The sequence below is a fragment of the Oncorhynchus mykiss genome, unplaced genomic scaffold (assembly GCF_013265735.2).
Source record: "Oncorhynchus mykiss isolate Arlee unplaced genomic scaffold, USDA_OmykA_1.1 un_scaffold_60, whole genome shotgun sequence".
Classification (NCBI taxonomy): Eukaryota; Metazoa; Chordata; class Actinopteri; order Salmoniformes; family Salmonidae; genus Oncorhynchus; species Oncorhynchus mykiss.
In genome coordinates, this window is record NW_023493657.1 from 611,973 (window position 1) to 621,972 (window position 10,000).

Sequence of the window (10,000 nt, forward strand, 5' to 3'; positions counted from 1 at the left end):
CTGGTCGACCCGCCACTGAGTGTGTAATCCAAAACAGGCCAAATATCGATGAAGCCCTGAACCTCACAGGGCTTCTGTGCGCCCCACCATCGGGGGTCAAATTCAACAAAAACGTGATAAATCAAAAAGTACACATCCGATCTTGATGGGGTTTTTTTTGCACGAAAGTGCATAAATAGACGAGCATTTACATTCAATTAAAAACGTTTTTGTATAAAACATTTTAATAGGAAATCGTGTTTCAAGTTTTGGGAAAAAAGTGAATGTCACAGGATGCATAGGTTCCTGTGGATGCGAATTTTTTTTTACATTATGTAATTGTTGCCCATCACGAGAGAGGGTATGAGACGAAATTTGGGACCTCTAGCCCTTCGGGAAGTATTTTTAATCATTTTTTGAAAATTACAGAAATTGGTCGAAAAAATGACAGAGTCCCACTTTTCACAGCCGTGCACCTGGTGATTGAAAACGTGCATCTGGTAACCCAAAAATGCGGTTCTCAATGCGCTTGCCGGTGTTACAGATATACATGTCCGATAATGATGCACCCTACTACGGACCTTTTTCAATGGGGGTCGGCCTGAATTATTTATGGAAGGTATGATTACTTTTTTTTTCTCCGTGCAACTGGTGATTGAAAACGTGCACCTGGTCACCCAAAACACGGTTCTCTATGCGGTTAGCGGTGTTCCCGAGATTCATGTCCGATAATGATGCACCCTACTACGGACCTTTTCAATGGGGGCCGGTCCGAATTATTTATGGAAGGTATGATTTTTTTTTTCTCTCTCCGTGCAACTGGTGATTGAAAACGTGCATCTGGTAACCCAAAACACGGTTCTCTATGCGGTTAGCGGTGTTCCCGAGATTCATGTCCGATAATGATGCACCCTACTACGGACCTTTTCAATGGGGGCCGGTCCGAATTATTTATGGAAGGTATGATTTTTTTTTTTTTTTCAACACTTTTCCCCTCTTTTTCTCTCTCTGCCGGGGCCGGCCCTGGGTGCTTTATGGACGGTTTAAAACATGACTATGGATGCAAATGCTCATTTTCCTCCGTGCACCTGGTGATTGAAAACGTGCATCTGGTAACCCAAAAATTATAAAAGGGTTTTAAATACTTTTACCCGTCATTCTATTGATATAGCCCGCTAGGGGAGTGCCCCACTACGGCCCTCTCTCTGTCAGGGCCGTCCTTGGGTGCTTTTTACACACTTTAAGAAATCACGATGGATGCAGATTGCTATTAATCCTCCGTGCAACTGGTGATTGAAAACGTGCATCTGGTAACCCAAAATTTCAAATATGGTTCAAAATGAATTTAAAGGCACCCCTCTCATTGTTGCCCGCTATGGGAGCACCCCACTAAGGCCCTGTCTCGGTCGGGCCCGTCCTGAGTGCTTTATAGACACTTTAAGAAATCGCGATGGATGCAGATTGCTATTAATCCTCCGTGCAACTGGTGATTGAAAATGTGCAACTGGTGATTGAAAACGTGCACCTGGTCACCCAAAACACGGTTCTCTATGCGGTTAGCGGTGTTCCATCTATTCATGTCCGCTTATGGCGCACCCTACTACGGACCTTTAGCAATGGGGGCCGGCCCGAATTATTTATGGAAGGTCTGATGATGATTTTTTTTTTTTTTTTCACCATCTCTTTCTCTCTCTGCCGGGGCCGGCCAAGAGTGCTTTATGGACGGTTTAAAACATGACTATGGATGCAAATGCTCATTTTCCTCCGTGCACCTGGTGATTGAAAACGTGCATCTGGTAACCCAAAAATTATAAAAGGGTTTTAAATACTTTTACCCGTCATTCTATTGATATAGCCCGCTAGGGGAGTGCCCCACTACGGCCCTCTCTCTGTCAGGGCCGTCCTTGGGTGCTTTTTACACACTTTAAGAAATCACGATGGATGCAGATTGCTATTAATCCTCCGTGCAACTGGTGATTGAAAACGTGCATCTGGTAACCCAAAATTTCAAATATGGTTCAAAATGAATTTAAAGGCACCCCTCTCATTGTTGCCCGCTATGGGAGCACCCCACTAAGGCCCTGTCTCGGTCGGGCCCGTCCTGAGTGCTTTATAGACACTTTAAGAAATCGCGATGGATGCAGATTGCTATTAATCCTCCGTGCAACTGGTGATTGAAAATGTGCAACTGGTGATTGAAAACGTGCACCTGGTCACCCAAAACACGGTTCTCTATGCGGTTAGCGGTGTTCCATCTATTCATGTCCGCTTATGGCGCACCCTACTACGGACCTTTAGCAATGGGGGCCGGCCCGAATTATTTATGGAAGGTCTGATGATGATTTTTTTTTTTTTTTCACCATCTCTTTCTCTCTCTGCCGGGGCCGGCCAAGAGTGCTTTATGGACGGTTTAAAACATGACTATGGATGCAAATGCTCATTTTCCTCCGTGCACCTGGTGATTGAAAACGTGCATCTGGTAACCCAAAAATTATAAAAGGGTTTTAAATACTTTTACCCGTCATTCTATTGATATAGCCCGCTAGGGGAGTGCCCCACTACGGCCCTCTCTCTGTCAGGGCCGTCCTTGGGTGCTTTTTACACACTTTAAGAAATCACGATGGATGCAGATTGCTATTAATCCTCCGTGCAACTGGTGATTGAAAACGTGCATCTGGTAACCCAAAATTTCAAATATGGTTCAAAATGAATTTAAAGGCACCCCTCTCATTGTTGCCCGCTATGGGAGCACCCCACTAAGGCCCTGTCTCGGTCGGGCCCGTCCTGAGTGCTTTATAGACACTTTAAGAAATCGCGATGGATGCAGATTGCTATTAATCCTCCGTGCAACTGGTGATTGAAAATGTGCAACTGGTGATTGAAAACGTGCACCTGGTCACCCAAAACACGGTTCTCTATGCGGTTAGCGGTGTTCCATCTATTCATGTCCGCTTATGGCGCACCCTACTACGGACCTTTAGCAATGGGGGCCGGCCCGAATTATTTATGGAAGGTCTGATGATGATTTTTTTTTTTTTTTCACCATCTCTTTCTCTCTCTGCCGGGGCCGGCCAAGAGTGCTTTATGGACGGTTTAAAACATGACTATGGATGCAAATGCTCATTTTCCTCCGTGCACCTGGTGATTGAAAACGTGCATCTGGTAACCCAAAAATTATAAAAGGGTTTTAAATACTTTTACCCGTCATTCTATTGATATAGCCCGCTAGGGGAGTGCCCCACTACGGCCCTCTCTCTGTCAGGGCCGTCCTTGGGTGCTTTTTACACACTTTAAGAAATCACGATGGATGCAGATTGCTATTAATCCTCCGTGCAACTGGTGATTGAAAACGTGCATCTGGTAACCCAAAATTTCAAATATGGTTCAAAATGAATTTAAAGGCACCCCTCTCATTGTTGCCCGCTATGGGAGCACCCCACTAAGGCCCTGTCTCGGTCGGGCCCGTCCTGAGTGCTTTATAGACACTTTAAGAAATCGCGATGGATGCAGATTGCTATTAATCCTCCGTGCAACTGGTGATTGAAAATGTGCAACTGGTGATTGAAAACGTGCACCTGGTCACCCAAAACACGGTTCTCTATGCGGTTAGCGGTGTTCCATCTATTCATGTCCGCTTATGGCGCACCCTACTACGGACCTTTAGCAATGGGGGCCGGCCCGAATTATTTATGGAAGGTCTGATGATGATTTTTTTTTTTTTTTCACCATCTCTTTCTCTCTCTGCCGGGGCCGGCCAAGAGTGCTTTATGGACGGTTTAAAACATGACTATGGATGCAAATGCTCATTTTCCTCCGTGCACCTGGTGATTGAAAACGTGCATCTGGTAACCCAAAAATTATAAAAGGGTTTTAAATACTTTTACCCGTCATTCTATTGATATAGCCCGCTAGGGGAGTGCCCCACTACGGCCCTCTCTCTGTCAGGGCCGTCCTTGGGTGCTTTTTACACACTTTAAGAAATCACGATGGATGCAGATTGCTATTAATCCTCCGTGCAACTGGTGATTGAAAACGTGCATCTGGTAACCCAAAATTTCAAATATGGTTCAAAATGAATTTAAAGGCACCCCTCTCATTGTTGCCCGCTATGGGAGCACCCCACTAAGGCCCTGTCTCGGTCGGGCCCGTCCTGAGTGCTTTATAGACACTTTAAGAAATCGCGATGGATGCAGATTGCTATTAATCCTCCGTGCAACTGGTGATTGAAAATGTGCAACTGGTGATTGAAAACGTGCACCTGGTCACCCAAAACACGGTTCTCTATGCGGTTAGCGGTGTTCCATCTATTCATGTCCGCTTATGGCGCACCCTACTACGGACCTTTAGCAATGGGGGCCGGCCCGAATTATTTATGGAAGGTCTGATGATGATTTTTTTTTTTTTTTCACCATCTCTTTCTCTCTCTGCCGGGGCCGGCCAAGAGTGCTTTATGGACGGTTTAAAACATGACTATGGATGCAAATGCTCATTTTCCTCCGTGCACCTGGTGATTGAAAACGTGCATCTGGTAACCCAAAAATTATAAAAGGGTTTTAAATACTTTTACCCGTCATTCTATTGATATAGCCCGCTAGGGGAGTGCCCCACTACGGCCCTCTCTCTGTCAGGGCCGTCCTTGGGTGCTTTTTACACACTTTAAGAAATCACGATGGATGCAGATTGCTATTAATCCTCCGTGCAACTGGTGATTGAAAACGTGCATCTGGTAACCCAAAATTTCAAATATGGTTCAAAATGAATTTAAAGGCACCCCTCTCATTGTTGCCCGCTATGGGAGCACCCCACTAAGGCCCTGTCTCGGTCGGGCCCGTCCTGAGTGCTTTATAGACACTTTAAGAAATCGCGATGGATGCAGATTGCTATTAATCCTCCGTGCAACTGGTGATTGAAAATGTGCAACTGGTGATTGAAAACGTGCACCTGGTCACCCAAAACACGGTTCTCTATGCGGTTAGCGGTGTTCCATCTATTCATGTCCGCTTATGGCGCACCCTACTACGGACCTTTAGCAATGGGGGCCGGCCCGAATTATTTATGGAAGGTCTGATGATGATTTTTTTTTTTTTTTCACCATCTCTTTCTCTCTCTGCCGGGGCCGGCCAAGAGTGCTTTATGGACGGTTTAAAACATGACTATGGATGCAAATGCTCATTTTCCTCCGTGCACCTGGTGATTGAAAACGTGCATCTGGTAACCCAAAAATTATAAAAGGGTTTTAAATACTTTTACCCGTCATTCTATTGATATAGCCCGCTAGGGGAGTGCCCCACTACGGCCCTCTCTCTGTCAGGGCCGTCCTTGGGTGCTTTTTACACACTTTAAGAAATCACGATGGATGCAGATTGCTATTAATCCTCCGTGCAACTGGTGATTGAAAACGTGCATCTGGTAACCCAAAATTTCAAATATGGTTCAAAATGAATTTAAAGGCACCCCTCTCATTGTTGCCCGCTATGGGAGCACCCCACTAAGGCCCTGTCTCGGTCGGGCCCGTCCTGAGTGCTTTATAGACACTTTAAGAAATCGCGATGGATGCAGATTGCTATTAATCCTCCGTGCAACTGGTGATTGAAAATGTGCAACTGGTGATTGAAAACGTGCACCTGGTCACCCAAAACACGGTTCTCTATGCGGTTAGCGGTGTTCCATCTATTCATGTCCGCTTATGGCGCACCCTACTACGGACCTTTAGCAATGGGGGCCGGCCCGAATTATTTATGGAAGGTCTGATGATGATTTTTTTTTTTTTTTCACCATCTCTTTCTCTCTCTGCCGGGGCCGGCCAAGAGTGCTTTATGGACGGTTTAAAACATGACTATGGATGCAAATGCTCATTTTCCTCCGTGCACCTGGTGATTGAAAACGTGCATCTGGTAACCCAAAAATTATAAAAGGGTTTTAAATACTTTTACCCGTCATTCTATTGATATAGCCCGCTAGGGGAGTGCCCCACTACGGCCCTCTCTCTGTCAGGGCCGTCCTTGGGTGCTTTTTACACACTTTAAGAAATCACGATGGATGCAGATTGCTATTAATCCTCCGTGCAACTGGTGATTGAAAACGTGCATCTGGTAACCCAAAATTTCAAATATGGTTCAAAATGAATTTAAAGGCACCCCTCTCATTGTTGCCCGCTATGGGAGCACCCCACTAAGGCCCTGTCTCGGTCGGGCCCGTCCTGAGTGCTTTATAGACACTTTAAGAAATCGCGATGGATGCAGATTGCTATTAATCCTCCGTGCAACTGGTGATTGAAAATGTGCAACTGGTGATTGAAAACGTGCACCTGGTCACCCAAAACACGGTTCTCTATGCGGTTAGCGGTGTTCCATCTATTCATGTCCGCTTATGGCGCACCCTACTACGGACCTTTAGCAATGGGGGCCGGCCCGAATTATTTATGGAAGGTCTGATGATGATTTTTTTTTTTTTTTCACCATCTCTTTCTCTCTCTGCCGGGGCCGGCCAAGAGTGCTTTATGGACGGTTTAAAACATGACTATGGATGCAAATGCTCATTTTCCTCCGTGCACCTGGTGATTGAAAACGTGCATCTGGTAACCCAAAAATTATAAAAGGGTTTTAAATACTTTTACCCGTCATTCTATTGATATAGCCCGCTAGGGGAGTGCCCCACTACGGCCCTCTCTCTGTCAGGGCCGTCCTTGGGTGCTTTTTACACACTTTAAGAAATCACGATGGATGCAGATTGCTATTAATCCTCCGTGCAACTGGTGATTGAAAACGTGCATCTGGTAACCCAAAATTTCAAATATGGTTCAAAATGAATTTAAAGGCACCCCTCTCATTGTTGCCCGCTATGGGAGCACCCCACTAAGGCCCTGTCTCGGTCGGGCCCGTCCTGAGTGCTTTATAGACACTTTAAGAAATCGCGATGGATGCAGATTGCTATTAATCCTCCGTGCAACTGGTGATTGAAAATGTGCAACTGGTGATTGAAAACGTGCACCTGGTCACCCAAAACACGGTTCTCTATGCGGTTAGCGGTGTTCCATCTATTCATGTCCGCTTATGGCGCACCCTACTACGGACCTTTAGCAATGGGGGCCGGCCCGAATTATTTATGGAAGGTCTGATGATGATTTTTTTTTTTTTTCACCATCTCTTTCTCTCTCTGCCGGGGCCGGCCAAGAGTGCTTTATGGACGGTTTAAAACATGACTATGGATGCAAATGCTCATTTTCCTCCGTGCACCTGGTGATTGAAAACGTGCATCTGGTAACCCAAAAATTATAAAAGGGTTTTAAATACTTTTACCCGTCATTCTATTGATATAGCCCGCTAGGGGAGTGCCCCACTACGGCCCTCTCTCTGTCAGGGCCGTCCTTGGGTGCTTTTTACACACTTTAAGAAATCACGATGGATGCAGATTGCTATTAATCCTCCGTGCAACTGGTGATTGAAAACGTGCATCTGGTAACCCAAAATTTCAAATATGGTTCAAAATGAATTTAAAGGCACCCCTCTCATTGTTGCCCGCTATGGGAGCACCCCACTAAGGCCCTGTCTCGGTCGGGCCCGTCCTGAGTGCTTTATAGACACTTTAAGAAATCGCGATGGATGCAGATTGCTATTAATCCTCCGTGCAACTGGTGATTGAAAATGTGCAACTGGTGATTGAAAACGTGCACCTGGTCACCCAAAACACGGTTCTCTATGCGGTTAGCGGTGTTCCATCTATTCATGTCCGCTTATGGCGCACCCTACTACGGACCTTTAGCAATGGGGGCCGGCCCGAATTATTTATGGAAGGTCTGATGATGATTTTTTTTTTTTTTTCACCATCTCTTTCTCTCTCTGCCGGGGCCGGCCAAGAGTGCTTTATGGACGGTTTAAAACATGACTATGGATGCAAATGCTCATTTTCCTCCGTGCACCTGGTGATTGAAAACGTGCATCTGGTAACCCAAAAATTATAAAAGGGTTTTAAATACTTTTACCCGTCATTCTATTGATATAGCCCGCTAGGGGAGTGCCCCACTACGGCCCTCTCTCTGTCAGGGCCGTCCTTGGGTGCTTTTTACACACTTTAAGAAATCACGATGGATGCAGATTGCTATTAATCCTCCGTGCAACTGGTGATTGAAAACGTGCATCTGGTAACCCAAAATTTCAAATATGGTTCAAAATGAATTTAAAGGCACCCCTCTCATTGTTGCCCGCTATGGGAGCACCCCACTAAGGCCCTGTCTCGGTCGGGCCCGTCCTGAGTGCTTTATAGACACTTTAAGAAATCGCGATGGATGCAGATTGCTATTAATCCTCCGTGCAACTGGTGATTGAAAATGTGCAACTGGTGATTGAAAACGTGCACCTGGTCACCCAAAACACGGTTCTCTATGCGGTTAGCGGTGTTCCATCTATTCATGTCCGCTTATGGCGCACCCTACTACGGACCTTTAGCAATGGGGGCCGGCCCGAATTATTTATGGAAGGTCTGATGATGATTTTTTTTTTTTTTCACCATCTCTTTCTCTCTCTGCCGGGGCCGGCCAAGAGTGCTTTATGGACGGTTTAAAACATGACTATGGATGCAAATGCTCATTTTCCTCCGTGCACCTGGTGATTGAAAACGTGCATCTGGTAACCCAAAAATTATAAAAGGGTTTTAAATACTTTTACCCGTCATTCTATTGATATAGCCCGCTAGGGGAGTGCCCCACTACGGCCCTCTCTCTGTCAGGGCCGTCCTTGGGTGCTTTTTACACACTTTAAGAAATCACGATGGATGCAGATTGCTATTAATCCTCCGTGCAACTGGTGATTGAAAACGTGCATCTGGTAACCCAAAAATTATAAAACGGTTTTAAATACTTTTACCGGTCATTCTATTGATATAGCCCGCTATGGGAGCACCCCACTAAGGCCCTGTCTCGGTCGGGGCCGTCCTTCAGTGCTTTATATACAGTTTCATATATTACGATGGATGCAGATTGTGATTGTTTTCCAAAAGACCCGTGTGCATCTGGTAACCCAAAAATTATAAAACTGTTTTAAATCATTTTACCGGTCATTCTATTGATATAGCCCGCTAGGGGAGTACCCTACTACGGCCCTCTCTCGGTCAGGCCCGTCCTTAGGTGCTTTATATACAGTTTAAGATATTACGATGGATGCAGATTGTGATTGTTTTCCAAAAGACCCGTGTGCATCTGGTAACCCAAAAATTAAAATATGGTTCAAAACCCGGGTAACACCACTCTATTTACGGACATGACAGTAGAGCTTACCCCCTGGAGCTATTGACCTCCAGGCTTGTAGGCCCTTACTCACCACCCGGGTATCACCCCTCTATTTCGGGGATGATACCAGCAGGGGACCCCCCCCACCTCCACAACCTCGCATACCAGGTGAACCAGGGCACCCACACTTAAGCACCCCTCCTCGGACATTAAAGCAGATAACCGCGCTGTTATGAACCGCGTGCACCTGGTCACCCAAATGGAACTTGTGCACCTGGTCACCCAAAAGGACCGGCGTGCACCTGGTCACCCAAAGGCCGGCGTGCACCTGGTCACCCAAAAGGACCATGTGCACCTGGTCACCCAAAGGCCGGCGTGCACCTGGTCACCCAAAAGGACCGTGTGCACCTGGTCACCCAAAGGCCGGCGTGCACCTGGTCACCCAAAGGACCATGTGCACCTGGTCACCCAAAAGGACCATGTGCACCTGGTCACCCAAAGGCCGGCGTGCACCTGGTCACCCAAAAGGACCATGTGCACCTGGTCACCCAAAGGCCGGCGTGCACCTGGTCACCCAAAGGACCATGTGCACCTGGTCACCCAAAAGGACCATGTGCACCTGGTCACCCAAAGGCCGGCGTGCACCTGGTCACCCAAAGGACCATGTGCACCTGGTCACCCAAAGGCCGGCGTGCACCTGGTCACCCAAAGGACCATGTGCACCTGGTCACCCAAAGGCCGGCGTGCACCTGGTCACCCAAAGGACCATGTGCACCTGGTCACCCAAAAGGACCATGT